Genomic DNA, 13916 nt, shown 5'->3' with positions numbered 1-13916 from the left:
AAGCTGGCTCTGTATCCATTTGATATGTCACCATTATTCGTTAAGCACTTCTTTACTTTCTTACACAGGAAGATGTTTCAGGTTTATCATACTTTCCTTCCCTGGTCATGGGGTCAGCCATTTTCCCAAAGCATCCTGGTTCCCTTCCGTAGAGAATGGGACTGGAAGCCATAATTTGCTGCTAGGTATTGTTGTTGTTACTTATAGGTTTTTTACACTAATTTGTTTTTAATCTAGTCTGCCAGTCTTAATCTTTTGTTGGACTATTTATTCTATTTACATTAAATATAACTATTGACATCTCAATTTGTTCCATTTTAATAATAAATAAAATAATTTAGTGGTTATCCTAGGTATTACAACATGCACCATTCCCTGTTTAGTGTATTTAAAAGTGTATAAAATGTTAAAAACTTACAAGATTTTAACTAAATATACTCTTCTCCCTCTCCTGTGTTAATGTTTTCATGAATTTTCCATTCATATTTATTTCAAACCTCATAACATTTTATTTTTAACAATATTTATTAGAATTATCCACATATTTACCCTTTCCAATGTTCTTTATTTCTCTCTACAAGCATTTTCCTATTTCAAAAACCCTGTTTAATATTTCTTTTCATACCAATCTGCTAGTAATAGATGTCTCAGGTCTTATTTGTATAAACAAATTTTTATTTCACATTTATTTTTGAAGGGTTTTTGATGGGTTTAAAATTCTAAATTGAGAGTTATTTTCTTTCTGATGTCATTCCACTGTTTTTCTGAGGATGGCTTCTGTCTTATTGTTACTACTTTGAAAGTAATCTGTGTTAATCTCTGGCTGCTTTGAAATTTTTCTCTTTAGTTTTCTGCAGTTTTACTATTATATATCAAGTATTATGGGTTGAATTGTATCCCCCAATAAAGATATGCTCAAGTCCTTATCCCTAATACCTCAGAACATGATTTCACTTGGGTACAGTCTTTACTTTACTTTCCATCTCCTAAAATGAGATCTTTAGGGTCCTAATCCAATAGGACTGGTGTCCTTACAAAAAGAGGAGATTTGAGCACAGAGACAGACACACAGAGGGTGGGTGATGTGAAGACACACAGGGAGAATTCCATGTGAAGAAGGAGTGTTAGAAAAATGCATCTACCTGCCAAAGAGTACCTGAAGCTACCAGAAGACTGGAGAGAGGTATGAAAGAGATCCTTCCCTTCCAACACCTTAATTTCAGACATATGGCTCCCAGAACTGTAAGACAGTGTTTCCATTGTCTTAAGCCACCCAGTTTGTGGTACTGTGTTACAGCAGCCCTTGGAAGCTAATACACAAGGTATGGTTTTCTCTACATTTTTCTTGCCTATTATGCTGGTCAGAAATGTCAATGCACCATTAGCACAAAGCACTTATCCTACCTGAGGACTAGAGCACTTTGGAATGTAGGATTTGATGTCTTTAGCAAATCTGGGGAAATTTTTGGACATTATCTCTTCACATATTCCTTCTATCCTACTCTCTTTTCTCTCCTTCTGAAATAACAGTATATGTTAGACCTCTTCACCATAGTACATATGTCTCTTACAATACTTTCTGTATTTTATATTCTTTTTTTCTCTGTGTGCTTCAGTCTAGGTTTGTTCTAATATCTATTTCTTGTTCACTAATTCTCTAGTCTGTTTCCCTGTTAGTAAAACACATCAATTTATTAAATCCTTAAATCTAGTTATTGTACTTTTCAGTTCTAATTTCCATTTCATTCTGTTTTATAGATCCCAATTCTTTGATTACATTATCTATAGTTTTATCTTACATGTATTAATTATAATTATTTTAAAGACCATATCTGATCTTTCTAAATTGTGAATATCTATTTTCCATTTTTGCTTTTCATTCAGCCTTGTTTCTTGGCTTACTTCGTAACTTTTGATTGAATACTTGGTATTTCTTGTAAAAAATTATAGTGACTCTATATGATGTTGTCTTTCTTCAAATAGACAGTGTTGGCTATAAGCTTGATCCAGTTGGGGATTGTCTATTTCAAATTAACCTTTACTTCTTGGGTGTAACACTTTCAGATATCTCATCACAAAGCGTGGGGTGTTCATGAGGGTGGCTCTTCCTTGATTGGCTCTGAATGCTAAACCTTGACACCCTAGTACCATGAGACTGTAAAATCTCTGCTAAATTTTTGACATCTTAGCAGCAGGTTTTTGCATAATTTTTGAGAGTGTTGCCCCCTACAAGCACTATTTTGGAGACAACAAATGTCTTGGAAATTTTTCCAAAAAAGATTCAGGTTCATCTCTGTTATTTCCTTTTCTATAGGATCTTTCCCTTCAACTAATGGCTGTCTCGATTGCTCTGAACTCTGTTTGTCTCCCTAACCCTGTGAGGCTGCCAAAAGTGCTAGACTGCCATTTTCTGTTTGGCTTTGGTGCCATAATCTATGAATCAGCAAAGGCCCTGAGGAGTAAAATGCAGCCATAAATACAAAACTCACTTCAATGAAATTCATTTCTCTTCAAGATCTTGGACCTTAATGCCTGGTTGCCTTAGATGCTTTCTAATGTTTTCAAAGAACTGCTTTTCTTCTCCCAACCCCCAAATCTAACTCATAAATTTCTTGGTGGAAGTTTTTTTTTGGTACCAGCTATACCATCATAGGCGGCAGTAGAAGTGTTTCCTACTTTTTGAATCCTATAACAAAGGAAATGATAATTTTTGCCTTGCTGCCCTAAGGAATATTTGAAGTTAATTTAACCTGGAGAAATGGAAAGTAATAGGAAAGGAAAATTATTAATTATTTTAGTAACTTACTCACTAAGTCTTCACTGAGTACACAGTTTGTATGAGGCATTGGAAACAAAGAAAGAAAGAAAGAAAGAAGGAAGGAAGGAAGGAAAGAAAGAAAGAAAGAGAGAAAGAGAGAAAGGGGGAGGGAGGAAGGGAAGGAGGGAAGTGGGAAGGAACTCCCTATTCACATGGAGCTTTTATTCTAATGAATTTAAATGGATTGATATGTAAGTAAAAATTTGTCAGCTAATGATAACTGCCTTTGTAAGCAGATAGTTTAGGGGGTTCCCCAAAGAGACCAAGGAATGGCTTTCTTGACATAAGAGAACCCATTTTAGCCTAAACCATTTTGTGATCTAAGCCTGGCCACAATGCTTGCCCTTGAACAGGTCTCACTAATTAATGATTTAAAGGAGGGGATGCAGAAACAAGGGAGGAGCAGTCAAGAAACAATAGTGCAGCTTTGGGGCAGGGTCCTGGTTCCTCAAGGAGCATACATAATAATATATCTTTGAGTTCTTCAGGAACTAAGGCCCACACCCAAGTGGAGGATGGAATTATGATGTTGATCCTTCTGGATTCAGTCAACTACAGCTTGGACTCTGTTGACTTTTGCCCCAATTCTATGTTGAAATCCCCTCTGTTCAAGTCCTCTCATGAATGTGCAAATACCCTTAGCTTAAAGCTTCCCCAGTTTTGTTGTTCAGGAAGATACCTGCTTTGGGAAAGATCCCAGTGTTCTCCTTACTTGCTACAAGTGAAAATAAATCCTTCCTTCTCCCACGCTTTGGCTTGGTTGTGTCTATTGGCTCAACACCCACCAAGAGGTGAACCCAGTTTTGGGGTAACACCTTGCAGAGATTAAAATAAGATAAAAAATGACTACTTTTTTTTTAAATGCTTAGGAAAGTTTTAAAAAATATTTTATTTATTTATTCATCTATTTATTTATTTTAATCTCAGAGCTCTTTATAGTCCTGAAAATATTGGAAACAATATAAGTGGTCAGCAAGTGATAAATGGTAATATAAAATCAAGCTTATTTATAATATGGAAAATTATACAGTCAATAAAATATTTACAAAATTTTATGGCAGAGAATATACTGGCATTACAATTTTGAGTGAAAAAATCACAAGAGAAATTTTTATATACACCATGTTTCAACTGTGAAAAATATTCAGAGACAAAAAGTTGAAAGAAATATTAATGCTGACTTCTTGTGTAAAGAGAAATTTTTTTCTACTTGTTCTTTGAAATTTAATTTTTTTATTGAATGAAAGATTCTTGTAAATTCTATAGTGCTTTACAATTTTCAAAAGTTTCACACAAGTGATTTCATATAATTCCATGATAACACTTTTTTCCCCCCTATCCATATATTGCCCCCTGTTTCCTTCTCCCCACTGGTAACTACTAGTTTTTTTTCTATATCTGAGACTCTGCTTCTTTTTGTTTGTTTGTTTTATTCACTAGTTTGTGTATTTCTTATATTCCACATATAAGTGTTATACAGTATTTGTATTTCTCTGTCTGACTTATTTCACTTATCATAGTGCCATCCAAGTCCATCCATGTTGCTGCAATAGGAAAAATTTCATATTTTTAATGGCTGAGTAGTATTCCACTGTGTGTGTGTGTGTGTGTGTGTGTGTATGTACGTGTATGTGTATCACATTTTCTTTACCCACTCATCTGTTGATGGACACTTAGGTTGCTTTCATACCTTGGCAATTGAAAATAATTCTCTATGAACATTGAAGTGCGTATATCTTTTCAAATTAGTGTTTTGTTTTGTTTTCAGATATATACTCAGGAGTGGAATTGCTGGTCATATGGTAGTTCTATTTTTAGCTTTTTGAGAAATCTCTGTACTGTTTTGCACAGTGGAGGCACTAATTTACAACCCCATCAACAGTGTACAAGTGTTCCCTTTTCTCCACATCCTCACAAACAGTTGTTATTTGTGTTATTTTATTCACATAGATCAATGGAATAGAATAGAGATCTCAGAATTAAACCTGCACACTTGGTCAATTAATCTATGACAAAGGAGGCAAGAACATAAAATGGAGAAAAATCTCTTCAATAAGTGATGCTGGGAAAACTGGACAGCTACATGTAAAAGAATGAAATTAGAACATTCTCTAACACCATATAGAAAAATAAACAAAGTGGATTGAAGACCTAAATGTAAGACCAGATACTATAAAGCTCCTAGAGAAGAACATAGGCAGAACACGCCAACATAAATCGCTGTGATATATATTTTTTTGGATCTGTCTCCTAAAGTGAAGGAAATAAAAGCAAAAATAAACAAAAAGGAACTAATTAAACTTAAAAGCTTTGCACAGCAAAGTAAACCATCAACAAAATGAAAAGACATCCTGCTGAATGGGAGAAGATAATTTGTAAATGGTATGACCGATAAGGAGTTACTATCCAACATATGCAAGTAGTTCATACACCTCAACATCAAAAAAAACAAACAACTCAATTAAGATCTGGGCAGAAGAGCTGAATAAACATTTTTCCAAAGAGGAAATGCAGATGGCCAAGAGGCTGATGAAAAGATGCTCAATATTGCTAATCATCAGGGAAAATGCAAATCAAAACCACAATGAGATATCACCTCACAGAGGTCAGAATGTCTGTCATCAAAAAGAATGACTATTTTGGATTAAGGGATCAGGCAAAGGTTTTCTGAGGGAATGATACTGAAACTGAGATCTGAATGACAAGAAGATAGCAACCATCTGAAGACTGAAGGGAATAATAATCCAAACCAAGGGAATAGCTAATGCAAAGGTAAGCCCCAGGACAGAAATGAATAAGGTAAACAGACATATTAATGTCAACAACTGTTCTATGAAACTTTTCTCTTTCTCTACTTTTTGATCTCCCCACCAGTCCCTCCTATTGGAAAACGTAATAGGAACCTGGATAGCAATGGAGATCGGGAAATGTGGTTTGCAGACTCTTAGCCCTAATAGTACATAGCAGAATACAGAAGGGTAAATTTTGACTGAGAAACGGCAGTTTAAAAACTAGCACAGTCCATCATTTTTGGTTACTCATACACTTCTACACATATTTAATCTTCTAAACAGTGACAATAACATCATGTTTACACCATACAGGATGCAACCATCCTTTATGCAAATCACAGTATTCTCACCATCTCAAAAAAAGGTTGACACAAAACTCTGAAATTTACTGTTCTTATCTTCAGGTGATGTTGATTCTATTTATAGTTAAATCACAATTCTAAGTTATTTTGCAACCTATAGACTAAATTTAAAAATTAACCACAATCAATTATTCCTATGTAAAATAGTGAGATGGGAGAAGGGAAAATATTTAACGTATTGTTGTCATGTAACATTGTTAAGGAGCAAGCGAGTAAGAGTTTATGTTTAACTGTAACTAGTCATACAAACATACTTGATATTACAACGTCCATTAATCATTACTATTCCCTGTTTTTCTTAGCCTCAGCCAGTCCCACAATTGATGGGGATCCTTTATTTGGGGGTAAACCAAACTGTCATCCCTGAGTGATCTGAATCTATCTATATTTGGTTGTTGAGGTCTCCATTAACACTTGACATGAAAGCATTAAGAGATCCCTGAGTTTCAGATAGATTCTGTTCTGTCCTATTGTAGGGAAGCAATTATTTTTCCTCTTTGTAATCAGGATCAATCAAATTAACCAGTAAAATAAGCTTTGTTCTTTGTCTGTTTGTTCTGTGCCAAAAGTGTGTCAGCCTCAACTTCCAGTTCAATCAAATTATTGATTCCCTTGGTGAAAGCATCCCTCTGTTGAGAACCAAGGACTCTAAATCAGTAGATTCCAAAGGTATATGGCCAGTAAGTAAAAGTTGTACATCATACACTATCTGAACACACGTCCTCCACCAACTACATGCTCAGGAGGGTCCAGAGGAGACATAGAGGAATGTATAAGAAAGGGGACACTGCCACTCTAAAAAAGTTATGTGATATTTGTCCTTTGAAGGCCAGGGATGATGATGAAATATGTTGCGATTGACACAGGCTCCCTAATTTCACTTGGAATTATGGTATCTCGAAAGACAGGTTCCACATGGCAGCTCTTAACCGACAGAGACAAAGTGGGCACAATTATCACAGTGAGCAACAGAAATAGAGTTGTACCTGGAATGTGGCACACAGAATTTCTGGAAGATCCTTGGAAGTGACTAATTGAACATGCTTCCTTAAAAATAGGTGGATGTCACACTAACAGTGGTTTATCTATATCTTACAGTGCTTAAAAACACTTCCTGAACTCCAAATGGGAAGATGCTATTTTTAAAATGGGGTAAGGAAACCTGGAGTGGAAAGAAATTAGCAAGGATGGTTGAATTTTGTTGTGTTTTTTTTTAATGAATTACTTTATTTATGGCTGCGTTGGGTCTTCGTTGCTGCACGCAGGCTTTCTCTAGTTGTGGCAAGTGGGGTCTACTCTTCATTGTGGTGCACAATGAGGTGGCTCTTCTTGTTGTGGAGCACGGGCTCTAGGTGCATGGGCTTCAGTAGTTGTGGCACGCGGGCTCAGTAGTTGTGGTGCACGGGCTTAGTTGCTCTGAGGCATGTGGGATCTTCCTAGACCAGGGCTCAAACCCGTGCCTCCTGCATTGGCGGGCTGATTCTTAACCACTGCACCACCAGGGAAGTCCTAGGATGGCTAAGTTTTAACTGAGACTGCATTATTGAATCTGACATGATCATGGGCAAGAGAACATTTGGGATCTCATCTTTTATCATTTTAAAATAAAATAACTTAAAATGATAAAAATAGCTAGTATATATGGAACACCTACAATGTACTATACTGTTCTAACACTTAACATGTATTATCTCATCTATTCCTTTTATGAGATTGGTCATATTGTTAAAACCATCTTGCAGATAAGGCAACTGAAACACCAAGAGGTGAATAATCTATCCAAGTTTCAACAGCTAGTAAGTAGCAGTCCAGAGTTTTAAATCTACACTTTAATGCCACTAAATCATGGGTGAAGCCCCTTGAACCCTGGTTTCAGTGTAAATGGTTTTCTTTTCCATGTGTGCTGTATGATCTCACAATGGTCCAAGGTAATTCCCAGGAATGACAAATTTTAGGGAAACAGAAACCAGCTTCCTGCAATTTGGCTGAGTGTGTAACTTAACTGAGGTGGACTAAATTGGCTGTAAATTCTTTGACTAGGCATCAATGCCCCACAGCCTTCCGGGCACTAGAACAAAAATAGCTAAGTGCATAATGATCACAACAGGGACAATTGCCCTAACATATCCATGTGCCAGAACACAGGGGAGAGGAAGAGAAATAATTTCCTATCAACATCCGCAATCATTCTGGGAGATTACTTCATGATTGCCAAAGTAGAAACAGGGTGATGAGTAGGTGGGAAGGCTGGGAATAATAGGACATCACAAAACAGCTTGACATCATGAGTTTAGGCATGGGACACTTGTGCTCTAGTCCTGCCATGGACTCTAAACTGCTGTACAATGTTGAACTTGTAATCATCATGGAATATTAGAGCTAAAGGGACCATCATCAGGTTCAAACTGCTTATTTTAGAGATAAGAATATGAAAGCCCAAAGAAGTACAGCCAAACCAGTGCTCAACCATTCTGAATCCCCAGATTTTCCTACTGTTCACACTGCACCCCACTGTAGGCCCAGGCCCTCCATCATTATGAGCATCAATTTCCTCATCTAGAGAATGGAAATAGCCTTAGATACTCTGCCTACCTACTATAGATTACTTTATAAGATCAAATGAGATAACATATGAGAAAGTGTTTTTGAAAGTATATACCATAGAAATGCCACTTGTTCTGGGGTTTGAGGATGTAACATTTCCTTCTCATTGGGTCACCATTTCGACAGTCTTCAGCAATAGTGCCCAAAAATGACTCCAGAAATAGACCTGGAATTTAAAGAGAGACACACATCATTTAAGGTCAATCAACAGATTAGAACTAAGAAGGATGGAAAGGAGTATGGGAAATTTTAAGTAGATAGTGGTGGGTGTACTTTCGTAAACCACAAAATATTCTCTGCAGTGACATATTTACTACTCTACTGCTTACATCATTTAAGCCCACACCAGAGAGAGCACTTATTAATGAAGCACATGGGGTGATCTACCAGCAGCATGGGAAGCAAGCAAAGGTGTCCTCAGTGGGCTTTGTCTGTTGGTTTGTCTTGTCTGCTCTTTAGCTTGGGCACAATTGTTCCTATAGGGCTTAGTCATCCCTGATGTCTTCAGTCAGCCAAGTTTTAAATAACAGTGTGTTTTGTCCAAGTGTTCTCATTTACTATATAGCCATTTTTCTCTCAGCTTTCATTCAACACTTATTATGAGCCAGAGACTTCACATTGTGCTTTTTGTGTATTATCTAATTTAACCCTCTCCACAGCATGATAAAGTAGGTACTATTGTAATCCTCACTGAATAGGTTAAAAGCCTGAGGCTGGGGAAGGAGCCAGCATGTGAAGGAGCAAACATTAAAATCAAGACAAGAGCCTGAACTTTTAACACCCTGCCATATTGCTTTCCTGTGTTTTGCCAGATTGTTTCATCGTCTTAAGCTACAATTTCAACCCACCTTGAATGAATGAAACACTCAAGGAATGAATCACTCAAGTTATTTTCCAAGTGCACAATACTATTTTTACAAATATTTAATGAACCCTTGTGTTGAGAAATCAAGCTTACTCTGCATGGCTTTACCAGGAAAAAACAGGCTCAATGGCTGAAAAATATCAAGAGCCAGATTTTAGCTTAATGTGGGAAAGAATTTTGTATGCATTGGAGTGGTTCAGTGAGTGGAACTAGCTATTTTATGAGTATAGCAAGCAGAAGTTATTGTTCAAACAGAGGTTGTGATGCCAAAAACATGGCCTCTGTGTACTAGTGCCAAATCGAATCCCGGAGACAGAGTTTTGGGTAAAGAAGAAAACAATAGCTTTATTGCTTTGCCAGGCAAATGGGGAAGCAGCAGGCTCATGAACTCAAAAGCTGTGTCTCCAATCTGGGGGATTTGGTGAGGAGATTTACAGCAAGGTTCCAAGGGCAGGGTTGCTGATAAGGATCAGAGTGTGTCAGGACCTGCATTTCTTTAATCTGGCCTCAGGTGGTCTCCTGATGAAATTTTGTGGTTTTCAAGGTTATCAAACTGTGACCTTCTCTCTGGAATGAAGAATGCTTCATCAAGTAGTTAACATCCTCCATTTGTTGGGGGGTTTAGTTCTACAGAAGAGCTCAACAATATTGTTATGTGTATCCCTTGAGGTGGAGCTAAGACCCTGCCTCAAGGCTGCACTATTCTTTCTTGGCTGCTCCTTCCTTGTTTCTATATCACCTCCCTTCCCTGGTTAGGAACTGTTTGAACCTGCCCTTTGGAACTCAGGGAAGTTCATGGAGGCTGAAGTCTATTTCCTACAAACAAGAAACAGGGGACACAGAAAGGCTTCTGTGCTTTCTGAAGTCTTTTCTTGATTATTTTTGTTCTGAATGGTCACTGACTCTTCTGCAATTGCATAGTTCTTATATAGTGTGTACCTTGCAACTAGGACTGTATTAATTTTCAGAGAGGAGAGTATTGCCAGAGTTTAAGGCAAGAGTCTGGCTTGGTTACAAGGGGGTTTTCTGTCCTGAAGCCCCTAATGTCATTGCTATTCTGAAATTTTAAAATTTGATGACCAATAAATCTGAGTAAAGGACAAGTGAGTACATCCTTTGACAAGCAAGGCCTTCCATGGTGACTCCACACTGTAACCTAACCAGTTTCCTAAAATAATAGTTTAAAAACAAAACTAACTATCATAACTTGAAGAAAGGATTTCCTTTCTTGGGCTTACTCTCTTTCTTTCTCTCATGCTAGCCCCTGTCTGAAATCTTTCCTTGATCTCAGTTATCAAGTTTAATTGTCCCATCCTCATGGCCCATCTCAAGTCTCACCTCCTCCACAAAGCTTCTCCAGGCTGTCCCAGGCCTTGGCACTCTTCATGCCTTAAACTCTGACAATACTCTCCTCTCCGAAAATTAATACAGTCCTAGTTGCAAGGTACACACTATATAAGAACTACCCAATTGCAGAAGAGTCAGTGACCATTCAGAACAAAAATAATCAAGAAAATACTTCAGAAAGGAAAATGTGGCCTGGGCTAAATCCTAAATACTGACTTTCAGCCCAGGAGGGTAGGAAACATGGACATCTGATCTGATGGAACCCTGGCAGTTAGCACAGAGGCTGGCACATTGCAGATGCTCAAAAACATTGAAAAAGAAAGGAAGGAGGGAGGAAAGGAGAAAAGGAAGAAAGGAAGTAAGCAAAAATGAGCCAGGCATGTTTGTGGAATGGTGAAGAGACCTGACTAATGAGAACAATGTGCATCTGTGTTGAGCAGAGGGTATTAGAACAAATGAGCAGTGTCAGCTCAAATTATGAAGAGCCCAGAAAGCCAGGCTGAGAACTTGAGCCTGGTTGTGGAGACATTTATAACATTCTGAATAACATTAACAATTTTTGTGGCTTCTTTATGACACTGCAAGTCATGTGAGAGTATAGTTCTCAGCTTATTCTTCTTGATATCCTCAGCTGATTTAGCTCAGTGTGTGCCTTAACTGTGTGAAGAATAATTAAGCAAATGAATAAACCATTTTCTGCTTCATTCATTCCAGAGGTGAATTGATCTTTTGCACCTTACTGACACCATAGTGTTAGCCACAAGTTGGCCTCTCTCTCATGTACAGGATCCAAGGTAATGTGAACATTTCTCCAACATGACACTACAAAGTTAAATTTAATGAACTTTCCCCTCCCAAGGATATTTATCATTAGATCAACCTCACCTCTCTAGTGCTATTCCAAAATCCCCATTCCCAGGCTATATTGGTAGCCAATTACTGAGTCATGTTCTTAGACATGTACTGAAGTGGAATGGAAAGCTTAATAATCACAGAATTTTAAAATATACCCAGTCCCTGAAAAATTATTTTATTAATCTTTCATTCCCTTTTTTCTAACTAGAATATCCTTAAATCAATTATAGTGCATCCTTCAGAAGATGCACATGCTGAATTTGAGTTTTGTAAAAGAGTAGGAAGGGGCAAGAATGCCTGATCTCAGACACTGCCTCTGTCACTTACTGATCCTGAAATTTTGGACAAATTATTTTCTCTAAGTCCCAGTTCCTCATCCGTAAAATTGTAATAACAATGCCTACTCTACATTTTGTACATTGTAGTGGCAACATTTTTATACACCAATTTCAGCTATATATGTATGTATTTTTAACCTAAGTATTAATAGGCTTTCATTTAAAATAACAGCTCAGTTTTTTCCCGAGGAAGACAGACCTGTCTTCCCCAAGAAAGTCTCTTGCTCTAAACATTTTTAATTCCATTCTTCTATTATAAGGTAACTTTCTTCTTTGCCATCCCCATAGGGTCCAGTATTTAGCTAGTAAGATAACTTTTCAGACTAGTGTTTTAATAAAATATTTCCATGTTAAACTAGCAAACTCTGGATATCTTACCCTTAAGAGTATATTTAATCTTAATATTCTTAAAAGTTATAAAACTGGTAAATATAGGCTGCTGGAAAGCCAGTAGGAGAGAAAGTTTGTGTTTTAAAGCATCTGGGGTAGCTTTAAGTTTCTTAAAATTTACTCTGCATAGGCGGCTAACTGTAGGGGAGGCTAATAGTGACCTTGTCACTGGGGCCAAAGTCAACAAGATGCATTTCAGCAGAATAAACATAAAGTCATACACTTAAGATCAAAACATCAATTTTACAAACAGAATATGGTGCTTGTTTTGGTAATACTCACCTGCAAAATATGTAACAGTATTATCTGACCACAAGCTGAAGGTGTTTAAAAAGCTAACACAAAATTAGGTCAGTCACGTTTATATGTCTATGAAGCAAACATCATGAGACAATCTAAACTGACTCTACTGTGATGACTGGGCATATCTGGAGTAAGGGTAGAGTTCAGGATGCCTTGTTTTAATTGCCCAAACAAGACAACAAAATGTCTAAAAATCTTGTCAAATGAGACCTGCCTCATACAAAGAGGGATTTCTAGACTGGGAGATAGAAATAATAAAATGGGTCTTGTAAAGAAGAGAAAAAAAGAGATGTTGTCTGTGACTCCGAATGACCTAACTAAGTTTACTTGTTAGAAACTGTGGACATGCCCATTTTGCTGCATATAAGAAAGAACTTTCTAATACATGGGGCTATACAAATTAGAGTGGTTGATTTCATGAAGAAATGACTTATTTCTGCAACTTCAGGGTCTAACATTGTTCTTGACACATGGTAATGGAAGGAAGGAAGGAAGGAAGGAAGGAAGGAAGGAAGGAAGGAAGGAAGGAAGGAAGGAAAGGAGGAAGAAGGGAGTTGTTCTCTTAGCTGGCAAATGGAACCAGTCTTTTCTAATCTAAATTGATCAGGATTTCTCATCAAAACCACATTATTTGTACTTTTTTACAGAAAGTTCACCACCTGCCCCACTTCTGTTTTAAACAGACTCTCTCATAATAAAATTCCATTTAGAATTTAACCTATGTCAGAAGAATCAGGCCATCACAAAATTGTGCTTTCTCCTAACTGGTAAAAAAAAAAGCTTGATTTTTTTATTGTATATTTTATGTCACATTTATTTCTAATAGTAAATTAGACATTGCACAGTTTCAGTTTCTGCTAACAAAATGTATACATACTATTTTCCTGTAAAACATGGCCAAAATAAGAAAAGATGGAGGCATGAAACATAAGGATTTTTAATAGAAACATATTTTCTTAAACCTTAAATTCCATTTAATTTCCGATACTCAACAGAAGTTGAGTGAGAGGCTGACTTTATTTGAGCTTTGAGTTTCCATATAACATAGTTCTGAGTCTAGTCAGAAATTCCTGTTACATTTAAAAGAGTTTCATGTTATTAACCTATTTTTAAAATTTCAACAGTCAAAACACATAGTTGCCATCCTATAACAGTCTCTTAATTCAACTTAGAAGGTAATTTGTCTTATTATTCATTATCCCCTTTTGATGGACCTGATTGATTTGTTTGTTGGTTGATTTC

This window comes from Phocoena phocoena, chromosome 13 (genome assembly GCF_963924675.1).
Source record: "Phocoena phocoena chromosome 13, mPhoPho1.1, whole genome shotgun sequence".
NCBI lineage: Eukaryota > Metazoa > Chordata > Mammalia > Artiodactyla > Phocoenidae > Phocoena > Phocoena phocoena.
The sequence above is the reverse complement of the archived record's forward strand: the minus strand, read 5'-3'. Positions refer to the sequence as shown.